The sequence below is a fragment of the Schistocerca piceifrons genome, chromosome 2, assembly GCF_021461385.2.
Source record: "Schistocerca piceifrons isolate TAMUIC-IGC-003096 chromosome 2, iqSchPice1.1, whole genome shotgun sequence".
Classification (NCBI taxonomy): domain Eukaryota; kingdom Metazoa; phylum Arthropoda; class Insecta; order Orthoptera; family Acrididae; genus Schistocerca; species Schistocerca piceifrons.
Window position 1 is genome coordinate 526681373 of NC_060139.1, and position 21246 is coordinate 526702618.

A 21246-nucleotide genomic window follows, 5' to 3' on the forward strand; every position below is an offset into this window, starting at 1 on the left:
AAAAAAAAAAAAAAAAAAATAAAAAAAAAAATAAATAAATAAATAAATAAATAAATAAATTTATATATATATATATATATATATATATATATATATATATATATATATATATATAATCTGCGAGCCGTCAATTATTTGTCGCACACATCTTGGAAAGACACGAATGCCTCAAGAATCCCTCGCCTACATGTCGGTGCTCATACACCCTATTCGGAGTCGCGACATGTGGCAGATACGCCACAGCAACGCCATCAAACGGAAGCTATATCGGCGTCTCTTATGTATCACAAAACACTGAAAAACTTGAGTGTAACTTGGCATCTTCACCTCATTTGGGCATAAAATCCTGGAGCACATACAGGAAAACTTCTCCTACTATTTACCCTGGAAAAGTTTCGGTACATATTCGCAAAAGTATGTGAAACGTAAACTTCAGCAATTATTCATTTTACCGACCACCCATTATAGGGATGTAATCCAGCAAGTCACGACTAATGATGAAACGTCTCTTAGAAAAATTAATGAATTACTGTGCTGATAAACCTCTTACATTATTTGATTTTCAAACAGCTGAGCAGAACTGAACGTACTCAGACATCTCTCTCTTTACTTATTCTGATCAACACTAAACTGACACACAAAATTTTTAGCGCAACGCAATCTGACTTTTAATAATCCCTACAAAAGAATGGCCCTGACTAACTATAACCTATACCTTTCACAAATCACTTACCTCACAAAAATCTTCGTTACTCAAACTACTGCAATACAGCGAGCGTCAATACAGGCAGCTAAATAAAAGATTCAAACTACTGAAGTCACAAAACTACTGATAGGCATAGTTAGCAAATGAAAGATTTTGATAGAGAACAAACAATGTATTTACCTTAATAGTGTTCAAAAGTCATAATATATATAGCAGTTCATGACATCCAGTCTTACAAATTTACTGTCTCTGATGGACACACGTCCAGATCATCCACTCTCAAAACTCCGCCATCTCTCTCCCCACATCCACCACTGCTGGCGGCTCACCTCCAACTGCGCAACGCTACGCGCTGTTAACAGCCAACTGCCCAACACTACAATAGCAAATTCCAACAATGCCACCCAGCCACAGGCTGCACACAGCACAGCCAGTGATTTTCATACAGAGCGCTACGTGGCGGTGGCGTTACCAATATAAGAACCTAAACAGCCTACTTACAATGAGAAGTCTTTACAGTTAGAACTAAACAATAAGGCCTGTCTGCGTTACGTCTGCAACACTTGTCTACACGACCATGACAGTTCTTCAAACACCCAGTCACGTCACACCCTTACAAATCACGCAACTACCAAAAACTCTGTCTACTTCATCGGCTCCTCAGTCCACACGCACCCAATATTAAATACCTGTTCTCTCATCACAATCGAAACACCAGGACCCACTTACCTAGTATCTATCCTGCTCCCATTCATAGAAAGAAAATATTCCCAAACTACCTCTCTGTTTCTGTCGTCCACCCCTGGAACAAGCCGCCCTGAGCGCTGCACACGAGTTAATGCACTCTAGCTTACAAAAATTTTAAAAGCTCTGCCTTCTGTCACCCTCACAGCGTTTCCCCATAAGATAAATATGGCTAAATATCCCTCTATCATACAGTAAAACCAATCTTCTCCCAGTTACGATTTTTTCTTCGTTTCTCTACGTCATGCCACTTTCCTTTTCCTTATCTTCGTTGTTGTGTTTTATCACATCCCCATTTCCTTCCAGTTTGCACCTCCTTTCCTCATGCCCATTGCTGCTAGCGATCATAGTTGGAACCTACCTTCCCGTTATTTGTATTTGTTATTGTACTTACCATGAAGATTTGTAAATTGTGTACTTTTATCTGCACTGTTGTAATTTCTAAAGGTGGTATTATATATTAGATGCAACTTATAACACGTGTGTCGTAATATGTGCAATATACACTGAAGAAATATGTAAAGGTTTTTTTAAATTACCCTTACCATTGTGACTGGTATCGGTAATTTAAAAAAAACATTTACATATTTCTTGAGACAGTCACGGTCGCAAAGTAGTCAAAATAGCTTAAAATTCTCTTGTACACTGAAGAGTCAAAGAAACTGGTACACCTGCCTAATATCGTATGGGTTCTCCGTGAGCAAGTAGAAGTGCCGCAGCACGATGTGGCATGGACTTGACTAATGTCTGAAGCAGTGCTGGAGGGAATTGACACCATGAATCCTGCAGGGCTGTCTGTAAATCCGTCAGAGTACGAGGTGGTGGAGATCTCTTCTGAACAGCACGTTGCAAGGCATACCGGATATGCTCAATAATGTTCATGTCTGGGGAATTTGGTGGCCAGCAAAAGTGTTTAAATTCAAAAGAGTGTTCCTGTAGCCACTCTGTAGCAATTCTGGACGTCTGAGTTGTCGCATTGTCCTGCTGAAATTGCTCAAGTCCGTAGAAATGCACAATGGACATCAATGGATGCAGGCGATCAGACAGGATGCTTACGTGCGTGTCACCTGTTAGAGTCGCATGTAGACGTATCAGGGGTCCCATATCACTCCAGCTGCACACGCCCCACACCGTTACAGAACCTCTACCAGCTTGAACAGTCCCCTGTTGACATGCAGGGTCCATGGATTCATATGGATGTCTCCACACCCGTACGCGTCCATCTGCTCGATACAATTTGAAACGAGACTCGTGCGGCCACTTATCAACAGTCCAGTGTCGGTGGTTATTTAAATTTAACTTGTGGTAAGTTCCTATGGGACCAAGCTGCTAAGATCATCGGTTCCTAGGCTTACGCACGACTTAATCTAACTTAAACTAACTCACACTAACGAAAACACATACACCCATACCCCAGGGAGGACTCGAATCACCGAAATTTCGGTGGTGTTGACAGGCCCAGGCGAGGCGTAAGGCTTATGTCGTGCAGTCATCAGGGGTACACGAGTGGACTCAAATGGTTCAAATGGCTCTGAGCCCTATGGGACTTAACTTCTGAGGTCATCAGTCCCCTAGAACCTAGAACTACTTAAACCTAACTAACCTAAGGACATCACACACATTCATGCCCGAGGCAGGATTCGAACCTGCGACCGTAGCGGTAGCGCGGTTCCAGACTGTAGCGCCTAGAACCGCTCGACCATCCAGGCCGGATGCACGAGTGGGCCTCCGGCTCCGAAATCCCATATCGATGATGTTTCGTTGACTGGTTCGCACGCTGACACTTGTTGGTGGTCCAGCATTGAAATCTGCAGCAATTTGCGGAAGGGTTGCACTTCTGTCGCGTTGAACGATTCCCTTCAGCCGTCGTTGGTCCCGTTCTTGCGGGATCTTTTTTTCCAGCCAAAGCGATGTCCGAGATTTGATGTTTCAGCGGTTTCCTGATATTCACGGTACACTTGTGAAATGGTCGTACGGAAAGATCCCCTCGTCATCGCTACCTCGGAGATGCTGGGTCCCATCGCTTGTGCGCCGACAGTAACACCACGTTCAAACTCACTTAATTCTTGATAACCTGCCAGTGTAGCAACCGTAAGCTGTATAACAACTGCGCCAGAGACTTGTTGTCTTATATAGGCGTTGCCGACGGCAGCGCCGTATTCTGACTGTTTATATATCTCTGTATTTGAATACACACGCCTACATCTGTTTCTTTGGAGCTTCAGTGTAAAATACATAGAATGCCTGATTAGATTTGACAAAGGGGCCTAGTGGCTCCAAACTTGACAGTTAACATAAATATATTAAATCATAGGGATACTTCAGAAAATATTTGCTCTTAATCTTTACTTTCTGGTGCTAAATATGTAACTTCAAGTTTCGCCAGCTTCTCAGATCACTGTTGTTTATAATCTGCATTCAATTACATTTCACCCCTACAAACGTCTCTGTCGTGGAAAATCTTGATTTGTTAGTTCAGTTTGAAGATGTACTTAATGAATTTCAAATTGTGTGACAGAGGTAGCCAATTAATGGTTCCAGACAGTTAATATCATATGATACTCTTCTTATGTAGTGTTGCGAAAAGATATCCAGCCACTGTATGTTTAGATCAAAGAACCCGGTGTTATCGCAGCAAAATATGGATAGAATCACTAGTTTTCATTATTGTTGACAACTAATTTTCTTTTTTGACTGCCAGTTATCATTAATTCGTTAAATTCGTTCGATATGTGAATGAAGAATCCGTGATATTGAGTGTCGCTGCAGTGTCTGATTATGAGTGAGGAAATCTTCCCTTAATTGATGTTGTTACAATTGTTACATGACCGTTTTTCCCAGACTCTCGCCCGCATCTCGTGGTCGTGCGGTAGCGTTCTCGCTTCTCACGCTCGGGTTCCCGGGTTCGATTCCCGACGGGGTCAGGGATTTTCTCTGCCTCGTGATGGCTGGGTGTTGTGTGATGTCCTTAGGTTAGTTAGGTTTAAGTAGTTCTAAGTTCTAGGGGACTGATGACCATAGATGTTAAGTCCCATAGTGCTCAGAGCCATTTTTTGAACCCAGACTGTCCCGTAGCTGAACTAAAACCCAAATGAAAAAGCCAAATCAAATCTCTGCCAATATATGATATGTAAATCAGCAACAGTTTTTTTAATGGTTCAAATCGCTCTGAGCCCTATGGGACATAACTTCTGAGGTGAAGGCAGGATTCGAACCTGCGACCGTAGTGGTCGCGTGGTTCCAGACTGTAGCGCCTAGAACCGCTCGGCCACCCCGGCCGGCAATCAGCAACAGTGATTGCCGCATTACTTAGATTGCAATTTCCTATACTGAACTGCGTCTACACCTAAATAAGAAGCCTCCACGAAAGCAAATTGTGCTTGGCTGCAAGCGAGAGGACACGCCGTGGGTTTATTAAAACAGGCAGGGGAAACAGCCCTCTGCAGAATCCAAGGAATGCCCACGTTGCTTTTGAAGGCACCATCACTGGCAGCCTGACTGTACATAGCTGAAAGTACCTATCTTGGGGCCGGACGAGCCAGTCACAGTGAAGATAGATTCTCTAAGGTGTGCGTGGACAACGGAGATAGTTTTTAGCTAGCTGTGTGTGGTCGGAGGTTACGTGCGGTTTTGGCAGAGTGCCAGAAGGCCGCCTGTTGTGGACAAAACAGCAGGCAGTCAGAATTCGTTGAAGTTCACGGTACGCCAAGGTAACATTCTAGAAAGAGGACAGGGAACAGAAAATTTTGGGGGTTCTTTGAAAACCATGAGACACCAACACCGTGCTAAGGTCCCAGAAGTTAGAATGCTTAACGAAATGTAAAAATAGCTGCCATGGTTAAACTAAATGAAAAGCATTGCTTGCAGAGGTCCAGCCCGACTTTTCAGCACTCGAATGTAGACACAGAGACGGAGATAGCAGGGCACAGTCTGCAACTGGTTAACCACCTGAAATGAGAATAATGGAGGAGACTAGCGTATTTTTATGACAGCTCCTTACTGATCAGCATTCACAGTATTTATCATTCAGCCAACTAATATTACGTGATGCTATAAAAACGCAGAGAACTGATTCTTTCTTGGCGGAAGTGTACTGCAAAAACTTGCTTGATAGGTAGGCGCCTTCCCGGGCAGTCTTCGGATTTCACCGTCTTGATGGGCAGATTCCTCTTCTACACAACGTCCCCAGGCTCGACTTGGATGGGAGGTTCTCACTCCACTTATTTAAACTTAGACACAGAGGCAAGTTTTTGGTACAGAGCCAGTGGCTGATTTTGAAGGGGTTTCAGCCGCCACTTGCAGATCATGAGTACGGTGAGATCAAGCCGCAGCAGGAAAGCGAACTGAAGGGAAACATTTCCATCGATATTCTGTAATTCAAATCTTCATTCTGATGACTTATTTGCAGTTAGAGATTCAACATGCTTTCAACTCTGGCCATAGATGCAAACGTACAGCCTTCTTGGTGTTTTCCTTTCTTTTGCACAAACCTTCGGCAATCGCGATGTGACTTCTGCGAAGGTAAATGTTCATTCAGATATGCGTTCCTTTGAATCACATTCCAGATCCCTTGTCCTGGTTTGACAAGGTATTAGTTAATTAATATCAATCACTGTTAAAACGTTTCTTTTGCATTTACATGTAATAAACTGAATTAGTTGAAATTCTGTTTAATTTAGTAGACAAACGAACTCCTTTATCATTGTTTGGTGTTTAACGATTTATTATGTCAGACAAACAGTGCCAAATTAATTTATCCCATTAACCATTCAGTTTAAAAGGACCTCCCACACCCTGAGGATTTACACTGTCGCTTTCGACAGCTTTCAGTTGTGCAGTTTCCCCGAGACATTTAAGACTATCAGCTTTTTCCATCTCATCACGTCCTAGCTTCAGGGTAGGAGGTGCCGCTTTTCTGTTTGTCATATATTTTGGTTTTGAGAATGAAATTTTTTGAGTCCGGTTTTTTCAGCTTACTGTTTTAGTATATTTATCTGGTTTGACGCTGCGTTAGGGAGCCTAGGCGGGATCGTGAGATCATCGGTGAATGCAAAGCAGTAGATCTTGATGCTCCATGCGCACTTGCACTTTCTGGTTAATTCTTTTTCTGGTTCATCGATGTTCTTCCCAAAACACATTTGTAAGGGTGGGGGTTTGTTTTTGCTTATTCTAGAATTGAGAACAACTGTGTGAGGTGAAATGACAAGTTTAATGTCGCAATATTTCTCACAAAATTACCGCTTTTCACACAGTTTTCAACTCGCTAGCATAAAAACAGCGCAATGGATAACGCATCTTACCAACATCAAAAAGTGAAATAAGTTTGTGCACAACAATGTTAATATTAACTCTCTGAAAGCACATTAATCCTAAACACAATATTATGAAAGTTTAAGTTTCTTTACATTAATCCTAAGCACCATAATATGAATGTTTAATTGGAATTTTCCTTTACAAAATTGCTCCTGCACATACGTTATGATGTTGGTCAGTACTACGAAAATCGTCCGATTCCGGTTCAAAGATCGGTACTGTTTAAGATGACAATCAAGTCTACGGTGGATGGTTAATCAAGTGACAAATTTGAGCGCAAGGTTACCCAAGGCCGCTCGAGTTTACGGTGGACTCAAGCTGGTGAACCAACAAAGTTTATGCCTCTGTACGCGGTATTTACCTTAAGCTGCGACGTGCTGCTGTCTGCAAGGCCACTCTCTCCCACTAAAATTTCTGCAAAACTAATCTGGCCTTTGCTGAACTTTCCAGCAGAAACTTTCCCTATGTTTCTCGTTATGCGAGGCCGGCCAGAGCGGCCGAGCGGTTCTAGGCGCTACAGTCTGGAATCGCGCGACCGCAACGGTCGCAGGTTCGAATCCTGCCTCGGGCATGGATGTGTGTAATGTCCTTAGGTTAGATAGGTTTAAGTAGTTCTAAGTTCTAGGGGACTGATGACCTCAGAAGTTAAGTCCCATAGTGCTCAGAGCCATTTGAACCATTTGAGCCTCGTTATGCGAGAAAACATGTACTCAGCACTAGTCTTATTATATGGGAATGTACACGCGCATGGTTAGACCAGCGTGCTTATTATAGTGCCCTCTCAGTTCTCGCAAGAACAATTAACAAATTTGGCTGGTTCGTTTCTCCACAGCTGGGGCTGAACGTTGCTACAGCTAATTTTTTTAGCTGGAGTCCAGACGCTGTGAACGCAGTTTCCACACAAATTTCTTCTCTGTTTTGTACGGAGCGTTAAGCGCTCCATTCTGCACTTGACGCCAGTTCAGAGAAGAGTCCCACCAAATTTCTCTCTTGTCCTACTCATGGCAGAACTGCCTCCCTCCACTTGGGTTCCTTTTTCACGTCACGGCTTTTTTCGACCAATAGGAGCGTTCCTCTTATTTTGTAGAAACACACTCTACCAATCGCAATATTCCTTCTATGAAACTGCGCCGAAACTTCAGTATTTTTCTCCTTCCTAGTGCGTTTCCACCAATCGGTCGTTTTGTGCCCGTTCTAGACGCCTAAAGTACATTGACCTTTGCGTTTGTCGCACTCGCTGGACGAAAATGCGTCACTCTTTTGTTCGTATCCCGTTGGAATTCCGAAATACAGTTTTGTAAAGCATCTTCTCTGCCCTTGTGCAGTTGCCCCGCTACAGGCTGCCCTCCAGCTTGAATCACCTGGCCCGGGATCGCTGTCCTCCTTCCTGCCACCTCTTTAAGTGGTTTCCGGCGTAACTCTTGCAGCGCAGCTTCGCCACACCATTGTGGAGCTGGCTTTCCAACTCTAAAAGCGACTCAACTCGCGTTCCCTGTTCTACCTTCCGCTCAAAGACATGCATTGTATAGGAATGGTGTGTTAATTACTGTCGATTGACTGTCATCTCTTTTTGCATTGTGTATTTATAGGCAAATGTTCTCATAGCCGCCAATTTACTTTAGGTGTCTTCTTCACCTTATCATTGCGATTTGTAAAGGTCTCATGTAAGGTTCGAATCTGACCATTTATTCTGCCACCTTACTCATTTTGAGTGAACTGGGGACTGTACATCATTTTGTCTGACTCATGTTTTAATGTTACTCTTTGGAGAGCTCCCCTATTAGCGAATGATTTTCTCCAAAACGCAGTTGAAGAGGACCAGAGACACCTTCTCACCATGTTTGGCCCTGTTTTCATACCAAACTCCTTAGAGGACTCCCCGTATTATTATATCTTTGGACGAATCCGTTTTAACGTCTGATGGATAATTTCAATTGTTTTTGCGTTCATTCCTAATTCTATTAGTATGTCGAACAACACTTTCGACTAAAGAGTACACTTTTCTGAAGTCTGTGAACACTACAAGATTGTTGCTGCGATAGTTTTCCTAGTCTTCCTGTGCTGTTCTCAGGTTCCAGAGCTACTTCACATGTTATCTTTCTGCGAAGCCCCTTTGATGTTCCCCAACAATGTTTTTGCTCTGCTAGACACGTGTACAGTTCCCTGTGCAGTACTGTAGATCTAAATTTTACGGGGGGGATAGAAATGCCGCGATCTTATCGAGATAAGTTCTATCACCTTTTTTGTATAAACTATGATTCAGAGCAGTTTTACAATCATTACTGATTACTTCAGATTCCCAGACCTTTTTCATTTTTTCTTTTAAAACTTTTATTTCACCACTACTGTTCAGTATCTCTGTTGTAAAAAAGTTTTCTCTGAAACTTTGCTATTCTTTAAATCGCCCACTTATTTTCAAGTTCTTCACAATTTAACAATTTCTCGATGTATCTGCGAAATGTTTCACAATTTTCATGTTACTGTCAGTTTCCATCATCCTTTCAAAATCTCAGGTTTGATGATAGTTCCTCATCAAAATGCCGGTCTGTAGTCCTGTAGGTGATTCTGCTACTGTTTTTCTTAAATTCTGTCACAGTTTCTTTCAGTTTTCTTCGAAGATCGTATTTCATCTGGCATGCTGTAGGTTCCCCGTCATCTGCCTGAGCACTTCTTTGTATGTCTCAAACTTTTCTTCTGTTATATCTGAGCACCATGCTTTATAGGTGTTTCCTCTTTTGTCAGTTGCATTATCGCAGCCTTCAGTCCACCATCGTTGCAATGGTGCGATTCGCTAGCTGCATTTGTTAGATTTTCCCGGTTATGAAGCGAGGCTTCCATTTTCATTTTCTGTAATAGTCCTTGAAACTGAGTCCTGTTTTCTTGCACCTGTCGTAGTTAAACTTTGTTACTCTATTCAGATTAAGCCTTTTCTTATTTAATCCCCATTAGGTCACAATTTTATACGTGATAAAAAGTGATTAGAGTGTAGATTAATTTCTTTCCAAACTTCTATATTCATAATTCCTCTATTGCTTCGTATTGAGGTGGCAGAGTGGTACAGGTCCTATTAACCAAGGTCTTTACGCAGCGAGCACCAAATTTTCTTTTTTCTGGGATGACTCTTCAAGTAAATGGACAAAAGTTTCCATCAATGCAGTAAGACTTTTGTGATTTTTGTGTGGTCTGTTATGAACTGTGTAGAGACCAACTATCTTCCGAAAGTGTCGTTCTTTTCAAACTCTTGCGTAGAGATCGCCCATTACAAATTTACATTGTAGCTGGGAGTTTCTGTTGTTCGCTGTCTATCGAATTCTGAAATACTTCCACCTCCCATGATTTCTTTGGTTGCCTTCGCCTATGGGAGCGTGTAACATTACAGTGCCAAAGTGAAGAGAATTTCAGAAGAAAAACCGAAGTCCATTACACAACCTATTATTTGCTAATTTGCTCCAAAGCGCTGTTCCATGACACTGAATTATTATTCTGACTTTTGAGCCAGGTCTTCCTTTGAAGATTCTGTATTTCTCTGAATAGAGGTTATGCATGTCCTTCAAACGTGCTTCCTGTAACGACAGTTTTAAGATGTTCCTTGTTTCCATTTCATGCAGAGATAGTTTCACTTTCCCCACCTATGGCAGAGTCTGTGTATTGATAGCTCCAAAATAATGGCACTTCGTAGTTCGTAAGTTTCGGCTAGTATCACTCGTCTACATGTTTCTTGTAAATTCGTCATCGGTTTAGCCATCATCTCACCCTGAGTCCATCTTCCCCGCTGGTAAAGGCTTACCAGAATCCGAAGAGCTATGTGCGCCATCTGAATTGACGGTGTTATTTTCATTGTGGGGTGTCATCTGGGATAGTTCTTTCCGAAAGAGCTTTCATTGTGCACACTGTTAGATCACGATATGTTTGGGAGGTATCTCTCTCTATCCGTTACTAAAACTACGCCGTGAGCGATGGAGCCATTTCTGCCCACTTCTCAGTCGTTGGGAAACTTCGTATTACACAGTCGAGATCGTTGAGTGTCTTCATATCCACGTCAGTTGATCCGCTGGTGATTAAATACACTCCTGGAAATTGAAATAAGAACACCGTGAATTCATTGTCCCAGGAAGGGGAAACTTTATTGACACATTCCTGGGGTCAGATACATCACATTATCACACTGACAGAACCACAGGCACATAGACACAGGCAACAGAGCATGCACAATGTCGGCACTAGTACAGTGCATATCCACCTTTCGCAGCAATGCAGGCTGCTATTCTCCCATGGAGACGATCGTAGAGATGCTGGATGTAGTCCTGTGGAACGGCTTGTCATGCCATTTCCACCTGGCGCCTCAGTTGGACCAGCGTTCGTGCTGGACGTGCAGACCGCGTGAGACGACGCTTCATCCAGTCCCAAACATGCTCAATGGGGGTCAGATCCGGAGATCTTGCTGGCCAGGGTAGTTGACTTACACCTTCTAGAGCACGTTGGGTGGCACGGGATACATGCGGACGTGCACTGTCCTGTTGGAACAGCAAGTTCCCTTGCCGGTCTAGGAATGGTAGAACGATGGGTTCGATGACGGTTTGGATGTACCGTGCACTATTCAGTGTCCCCTCGACGATCACCAGTGGTGTACAGCCAGTGTAGGAGATCGCTCCCCACACCATGATGCCGGGTGTTGGCCCTGTGTGCCTCGGTCGTATGCAGTCCTGATTGTGGCGCTCACCTGCACGGCGCCAAACACGCATACGACCATCATTGGCACCAAGGCAGAAGCGACTCTCATCGCTGAAGACGACACGTCTCCATTCGTCCCTCCATTCACGCCTGTCGCGACACCACTGGAGGCGGGCTGCACGATGTTGGGGCGTGAGCGGAAGACGGCCTAACGGTGTGCGGGACCGTAGCCCAGCTTCATGGAGACGGTTGCGAATGGTCCTCGCCGATACCCCAGGAGCAACAGTGTCCCTAATTTGCTGGGAAGTGGCGGTGCGGTCCCCTACGGCACTGCGTAGGATCCTACGGTCTTGGCGTGCATCCGTGCGTCGCTGCGGTCCGGTCCCAGGTCGACGGGCACGTGCACCTTCCGCCGACCACTGGCGACAACATCGATGTACTGTGGAGACCTCACGCCCCACGTGTTGAGCAATTCGGCGGTACGTCCACCCGGCCTCCCGCATGCCCACTATACGCCCTCGCTCAAAGTCCGTCAACTGCACATACGGTTCACGTCCACGCTGTCGCGGCATGCTACCAGTGTTAAAGACTGCGATGGAGCTCCGTATGCCACGGCAAACTGGCTGACACTGACGGCGGCGGTGCACAAATGCTGCGCAGCTAGCGCCATTCGACGGCCAACACCGCGGTTCCTGGTGTGTCCGCTGTACCGTGCGTGTGATCATTGCTTGTACAGCCCTCTCGCAGTGTCCGGAGCAAGTATGGTGGGTCTGACACACCGGTGTCAATGTGTTCTTTTTTCCATTTCCAGGAGTGTATATAGCTACAGGAAGTCCGTATCAGTCGTTGGGGCGCACCGTGCAGGGGTTGAGGTCACCCACCCCAGTGTATATCGCACGATTGTGTTCATACCAGAACCTACGTGAAAGCTGACTGGCTTCCATTTTTGTTTATCCATAAAACCTTTTTATTCACTAGACATTACCTCACGCGTAACCAGGAAATTAATGCAGGACGAGTATACAAGCAAATACAGAACCACATGACAGGCACATATCCATCAAACGGTTTCCGCAACACCATTCTAGTGCAAGTGCATCATTGATCCTTGCAGCGCATTATAAAGAACCTGAAAAAAGCTCCAATACTAGAAACGGAAAAAATACGATGAAAGCATTGATTATTTTTACGGAAAATCTCTGAAGATACGTTATCAATAAATGCTGATAGGTGAAACTTTGATTTCAAGAATATGCAAATATTTCATTTTTTGCTGGTATTGTATGTTATATTACGATCTTTTGGTCTATCCAGTATCACCTGTGTCTGTATTTGTGCTGCCTGATAAAATTTTACAGCAAATATACAAAAAAGTACAACGTTATGATTACGGGAGACACAATCACATTTAATGTATACTGCAATCCAGTGTTTAAAAATTTGATGTATTCGGAATAATAATTCGAAATAATCTTAGATCACAAATTTTCACAAATTGTTTCGATGTATAAAATCATCAGATGCGTATGTTTTCCTAAACCAGTAAACAAAACATAAAAATTTGTATCCAAGATAGGCACCATCAAAATATATAAAAACATAAAGGAACCGCGAGAAACACCAATCACCCATATTACAGGGTCAGTACTCTACACTGTAAAACATTTCTGTTTATCCCAGTTTCATTACGTTTTCACATCTTTTCATGGTAGCTGTCTTGTCTCCAAATTCGTTATTATAGGAATTCTATAGCAACTCTGGATCAAGAATGCACTTAAATGCTGTTTTGAACGATGAGATGCAGCTGATGTCAACTGAAAATTCTGGCGCAGATTGCGTACAGCATAGTATTTTAGCAGGTATTAAAATGAAGCAGCCTACGTTAGCCTAGTATTTTTGCGGGCATTAAAATGAGAAAGCCAGTCACGTGAACTGCGTAAATAGTGGCGTCAAGTTGAAAAATTGCAGTAGTTCCAAATAAGTTACATAATATTCATTTGAATTACGTAAATTTCCTTTTTGAAAAAAGACGAAAATTCGATTTGAATTGGCACATGTTTAAAGATATTTTCATCTGAAATACGTACACACACACACACACACACCTCTGTATTTAGAGAGAGAGAGAGAGAGAGAGAGTGAGAGAGAGAGAGAGAGAGAGAGATTTGTAGATGTCTGATAACAACCCAGTCAGCTGTTCAGATAGAGAGAGCACATGTCAGCTCCACTAATGTTACATCAAATTCCATCCATGATCTTGCAAGCAGTAGTTCAGGAGAAGTTTGCAAAAGATCAATGTTTAAAAATGGAATTTGATATGAGGCTTCAGTTATACATTGTAATCATGGACTTGGTGTCACAGTAGTCAGTTTTTGAATTTTTTCCTAATAAACTCTCATTTTGAAATGCATCAAGTGAAGAATACTAATATTCACTCTCTACTGGACGAAAAGATTTTCAAAATAGACCACTCTACATACAAATTTTCATTATAAAATGTTATGTTAATCAAAAACAAACGTTCTTTTTCTTGCTTTGGGCAACGGTCTTGCCGCAGTGGATCCACCGGTTCCCGTCAGATCACGGAAGTTAAGCGCTGTCGGGCGTGGCCGGCACTTGGATGGGTGATCATCCGGGCCGCCATGTGCTTTCGCCATTTTTCGGGGTGCACTCAGCCTCGTGATGCCAACCGAGGAGCTACTCGACCGAACAGTAGCGGCTCCCGTCAAAGAAAACATCGTACCGACCGGGAGAGCGGTGTGGTGACCACGCGCCCCTCCTATCCGCATCCTCATCTGAGGATGACACGGCGGTCAGATGGTCCCGATGGGCCACTTGTGCCCTGATGACGGAGTGCTTTTTTGCTTTACTGCTTATCTAATAGCTTCATTAATGAATTCATCAGTTTCATCTTCATGCAGATCTTCATCATCATCAACACCACCGTCTGTAAAATTGAGAACTTTAATGAATAAATAATCGTGGTATAATGCATTTTGCAGTCACAATCTTAGTTATAAAAGAAATCTGTGATAAGTATCAATAAACGTGAACTCACTTTCAAAGTTTCTACTCTCAGAACAGTATACAGGGTGTTACAAAAAGGTAAGGCCAAACTTCCAGGAAACATTCATCACACACAAAGAAAGAAAATATGTTATGTGGACATGTGTCCGGAAACGCTTACTTTCCATGTTAGAGCTCATTTTATTACTTCTCTTCAAATCACATTAATCATGGAATGGAAACACACAGCAACAGAACGTACCAGCGTGACTTCAAACACTTTGTTAAAGGAAATGTTCAAAATGTCCTCCGTTAGCGGGGATACATGCATCCACCCTCCGCCGCATGGAATCCCTGATGCGCTGATGCAGCCCTGGAGAATAGCGTATTGTATCACAGCCGTCCACTATACGAGCACGAAGAGTCTCTACATTTGGTACCGGGATTGCGTACACAAGAGCTTTCAAATGCCCCCATAACTGAAAGTCAAGAAGGTTGAGGTCAGGGGAGCGTGGAGGCCATGGAATTGGTCCGCCTCTACCAATCCATCGGTCACCGAATCTGTTGTTGAGAAGCGTACGAACACTTCGACTGAAATATGCAGGAGCTCCATCGTGCATGAACCACATGTTGTGTCGTACTTGTAAAGGCACATGTTCTCGCGGCACAGGTAGAGTATCCCGTATGAAATCATTATAACGTGCTCCATTGAGCGTAGGTGGAAGAACATGGGGCCCAGTCAAGACATCACCAACAATGCCTGCCCAAACGTTCACAGAAAATCTGTGTTGATGACGTGATTGCACAATTGCGTGCGGATTTTCGGCAGCCCACACATTTTGATTGTGAAAATTTACAATTTGATCACGTTGGAATGAAGCCTCATCCGTAAAGAGAACATTTGCACTGAAATGAGGATTGACACATTGTTGGATGAACCATTCGCAGAAGTGTACCCGTGGTTGCCAATCAGCTGCTGATAGTGCCTGCACACACTGTACATGGTACGGAAACAACTGGTTCTCCAGTAGCACTCTCCATACAGTGACGTGGTCAACGTTACCTTGTACAGCAGCAACTTCTCTGACGCTGACATTAGGGTTATCGTCAACTGCACGAAGAATTGCCTCGTCCATTGCAGGTGTCCTCGTCGTTCTAGGTCTTCCCCAGTCGCGAATCATAGGCTGGAATGTTCCGTGCTCCCTAAGACGCCGATCAATTGCTTCGAACGTCTTCCTGTCGGGACACCTTCGTTCTGGAAATCTGTCTCGATACAAACGTACCGCGCCGCGGCTATTGCCCCATGCTAATCCATACATCAAATGGGCATCTGCCAACTCCGCATTTGTAAACATTGCACTGACTGCAAAACCAAGATTCGTGATGAACACTAACCTGTTGATGCTACGTACTGATGTGCTTGATGCTAGTACTGTAGAGCAGTGAGTCACATGTCAACACAAGCACCGAAGTCAACATTACCTTTGTTCGATTCGGCCAACTGGCGGTGAATCGAGGAAGTCCAGTACATACGAAACGAAAATGAGCTCTAACATGGAAATTAAGCGTTTCCGGACACATATCCACATAACATCTTTTCTTTATTTGTGTGTGAGGAATGTTTCCTGAAAGTTTGGCCGTACCTTTTTGTAACACCCTGAATATACACTGTGGAGATAAAAGTCATGGGATACTTCCTAATTTCGTGTCGGACATTCTTTCGCCCGCCGTAGTGCAGCATCTCGTCGTTGAAAGTCCCCTGCAGAAATTTTGAGCCATTTTGCCACTATTGCCGTCCATAAATGCGAAAGTGTTTCCGGTGCACGATTTTGTACACGAAATAACCTCTCGATTACGTCCCATAAATCTTCGATTGGATTCACGTCGGGCGATCTGCGTGGCCAAATCATTCGCTTCAATTGTCCAAAATCTTCTTCGAACCAATCGTAATGCAATAACTGTGCTCCGGTGACGTGGCGCTGTGTCATCCACAAAAATTCCGTTGTTGTTTGGGAACATGAAGTCCATGAATGCCTGAAAATGTTCAGCAAGTAGTGGAACATAACCCAGGACCCATTTCCTTCCATGTAAACATAGCCTGCACCATTATGGAGGAACCACCAGCTTGCACTGTGCCTTGTTGACAACCCGTGTCCATCGCTTTGTGAAGTCTGCACTACCCTCGAAACCGTCAGCTCTTATCAACTGAAATCGGTACTAATTTGACCAGGCCACGCTTATCCAGTCGTCTAGGATACAACTGATACTATAGAATACTAATGCCATCCCTATATGTGCATATCGCTATACTGTGACTTTGTTCACTTGAGTGTAACCCTTCTCTATCTTCTCCTCTTTCTCTTGTGATAACAGTAAAGAAAGAGTAAAAAAACAAAGAGATAGTGTATTATCCCACAGACAAGATGATATTATTAGTTAGGTATGCGATATTCCAGAAGGATAATGATTAACTAGATAGATTGGGTAAATAGTGGAAGAATACAGTACTGCCTTGCCTATAAAAGAGCTTTATGGTACAGTTTAACTAAATGAAGGGGTAGGTTGATAGGACACATCCTGAGACCTCACTGGATGGTAAATTTAGCCGTGGGGTGGAGTGTCGAGGGTAAAAAATTGTAGATGGTGACCAAGGTAGACCCGTTAGTAGGTACAAATGGACGAATGTTCTGATAATCATACAGAGATGACATGACGTGTGCTGGATTGACTACAAAGCTGCGTCAAACCCATCGTTGGTCTTAAGTCTGTAGTAGGAACACTAGTGTCTTTAAATAATTGCGGTACCTGAAATAAGCTAGCAAATGTTGGTGTTAATAAGTGAAGCTACGAAGAGATCCTTAAACAGCTGTCAACATCACTACAGAGGCATACTCAATGTGAACTTACAATTTTCCATCTGCTTTCTCCAGTATCGCTACAGCAATCCTTGTTCAGGTAGTTGCATCTCTCTATGCTTTTCAGTCGCAGTAGAATATTTCTTTCGCCTCTAGGAGAGCATGAGTATTTAAATTCTAAAGTTTCTTACAGAATTCTGTAACCAAGAGTCGTAATACACTAATCAGTTGAATTACTTGCTGCGGTTGCCACAATCTCCATTTACACAGTAGCTAGTGGAGAAGGTAAGGAATAGAAAATCGTTTTCCATAAAGAGTCTTCTACAAAGCTATTGCAAAGCTAGTAACTAAAACAGGTTGAAGTGCTGCGGAGAAGTGCATCAAATAAGTGTCTGGACAGAAGAAAGCAATAGTTGTAACAAACGAAACTTTTTTTTATAAATGTAAATCAAGGAGAACTAACCATCAGTGTCCGTCATGCCCCTCTCCTCGTTTAACTCATAGCAGCAACGGTAGCTTCTGCAGCAGTGGAAACAACAATAGCAATATCTGTGGTGAGAGCAAAGATGTTCCATGGTTATGCATGTACGCTTAACAGTCAGATGAGGGATCCCTACAAATGACAAATTATGTCTTGTCATTCCCCACCATCGCAACTACTACCATCACCACCACAGACCAAGGGGTATAACTGTGCATTCTAGCCAGAGAGCATTTGTAGATGTAATATCAGTTTCAGCTGAAAAAATCTTGTCGGAGAAAGATATTATGCTCGCATCTCTCAAACTGAGACGTCTGAGAGAAAAACTAGCATTGGGACTGCTGAAGTATTGGATAAGTAGATGCACTAGTAGGCAGCTTGTTGAGTGCAGCATAATACGGCACGATTTCAAATCACGTACTATTGCTATCCGTGTCTTTGACCTGCACTGAGTTGAAGAAGGCTATGGCCTTAAATTGTTCCACGATGTCCCTGTCCCTGTTTTTATTATATGTTCACATATAAGACGTGAAAACATCTTTATAACCGAAATTTTGGGATCTCGAAAGTAGCAGTTCAGGGACTGTTTGCAAATGAACGATGTTTAAATATGAAATTGAGATTCTATAATCGATTAAGCTACGTATACCAAAATTGGGTGAAGGTTTAATTATACGTTATATTCACAGGCTTAGTGACTTTCTTAATAGTGAGATCAAGGTAGTTTATAGCGCCAACTTTTTCCATTTCAGTGGTAAAAGTTATTTTAGGGTGCATGCTACCTAATGCTTGGGTGAAAGTGTTGACTTCACGGGTGTCACCTACTATCAGTAATAGAATGTCATCGACATACCGTTTGTAATAAATCGTTTTGTCTTTTAGTTGTGGATACGTGGCAAAAAATTAACATTCTAAATCATTGATAAAAATGTCTGCTAAAGTGCCAGCCAGGCTATTACCCATCCCAAGCCCGTCCTTTTGATAATAAAATTTTTCATTAAAGGTAAAAAAAATTGTAAGCTAAAACAAAATCTAGGAGTTCAACAAGTTCTGTACACTCGGCAGTGCTGATCTTGTTGTGGGAGAGGATATTGCGTCTAATAATGTCAATAGTTTCTTTAATTGGAACATTACTGTAAAGATTTTTTTATATCTAGGGATGCTAATGTTGCATTAATTGGTATATGTATACCTTTAATTATATTCGCTAGCTCAGCACTGTTTTTGACCGCAAAATAATTATTGAACGTGTAAACCGATTTAAGTTTATTATTAAGGAACTTGTTTAATTTATAGAATGGTGACGTCGTATTATTAACAATCGGACGAACCGGATTGCCATCTTTGTGGATCTTAACTTGAGACCTGAGCTGGGGAAGTTTGACATTCATCATTTTGAGCGATTTCTATTCATAATCATTAAGAAGAAACTGGGAGCTGTCAATCTTTCGCCGCAAATTGGTCTGAAACTGATCAGTTGGGTCTTTGTGAATTCCTATGATATCGTTTTCTGCAAAAAAATTCTTCTTCATATATAAGAACTTGCCGTGTTCCCCTTCTCAGCACGAATGACCATTGCTTTCTCCTTGTCTAACTTGGTATTAAGACCTTTTAAAATACGGCTCTCGTGATTAACTATGTTATTAGAACTATTCTGAACAGATAACGCCTTATTAACCTTAACAGCTGTGTCTGCATTTTGTAATTTCGTCATCCCAGCCGCTACGCAAGCCATTTTAGTTTCAACTATTACTCGCTTAATATTTGCCTGACTAACATGTGCAGTGATGTTATGTATAAAGGCCCAATTAAAGAAACTATTGACATTATTAGACGCAATCTCCTCTCCCACAACAAGATCAGCACCGCCGAGTGTACAGAACTTGTTGAACTCATAGATTTTGTTTTAGCTTACATTTTTTTACCTTTAATGAAAAATTTTACTATCAAAAGGACGGGCTTAGGATGGGTAATAGCCTGGCTGGCACTTTAGCAGACATTTTTATCAATGATTTGGAATGTAAATTTTTGGCCACGTATCATCAACTAAAAGGCAAAACGATTTATTACAAACGGTAGGTCGATGACATTCTATTACTGATAGAAGGTGACACCCGTGAAGTCAACACTTTCACCCAAGCATTAGGTAGCATGCACCCTAAAATAACTTTTACCACTGAAATGGAAAAAGATGGCGCTATAAACTACCTTGATCTCACTATTAAGAAAGTTAATAATAAACATAAGTTTTCGATTTTTAGGAAACCAACTTGCACAGACAGTATCATCAATGCCAGTTCATGCCATCCTCCCAGATACAAAAAAGCTTTCTTCTCTTCCATGGTTCACCGGCTCCTTCGTCTACCTTTAGACGAAAACGAAACACGTAAAGAACTTAGCATTTTAAAGCAGATCGCATTAGCTAACGGCTTTTCTACAAACGACGTCACGCGCCCCTACAATAGGCTAAAGAAACGTTTAACAAACAGCACGCACACACACACCCACACGCAAAAGAGAACCGGCAAAGATAGAATAAAAACTATTTCTATGAAATTTACCGGTAAAATGTCCCTGCAAATAGAAAAATGTTTTAAAAAGTCTGATGTCAGATGTGGCTTTCAGGTCAATAACACTATAAAACTGCGAATAAAACATAAATTGAAAGGGAACTATAATAAATTTGATGGCTCTAGAGTGTATAGGATCGACTGCAGTAACTGTGACAAATATTACATAGGTCAAACAGGCCGCTCTTTTAAATTAAGGTTCAAAGAACACTCACAGCCACGAAACAAAACGGCTTTGGGACAGCATTTGTCTGATACTTGTCACTCCATAGCGAGCATTGAGTACTGTATGCGTATTCTTCACAGGGTGGAAAAAGGCCGTGCTCTTAATTTGCTGGAGAAACTTAAAGTTTGCAATTCAAAAAAATAAAGAACCGGACAAACTGCTTAAATGGCAGTACGACTTTGTACCCAGTGCCTACTTTGTTTCAGCTGACAATGTTTTACCCTAGCCACTCCACGCCTCTGTTATTTATAGTGTGTTCGCAAGTTCTCCTAGTATTGAGTATATCACATATTTACTTTGTTTTCATACGTTTTACACATGACTCTAGTAGGTTCTTGTTCCTTCTTTATTCATTTCATTGACTGCACTAATCAGATAACGTAAATCATCCACTGTTATGGAATTTTATCATTCTCTGCTTGCACCGGAGTACCGCAGGGTACGAGGGGCCCTCTGCCGGTCACGTTCCTCCAACCACTTCCCGCCTGTGCGGAATTCTAGAGTTAGCGCTAACAGAGGGCGCTGATTATGTGCAGCACTATATTTCCTTTCAGTTATGACTCTTTTTACCGATTTGTTTTATGTTGTTTATATTACCCGGTGCAATATCAACGGTGTTCAAGATTTATCTTATTGCCCAGGATATTGGCCCTAGAGCACATGTCAACCACTGT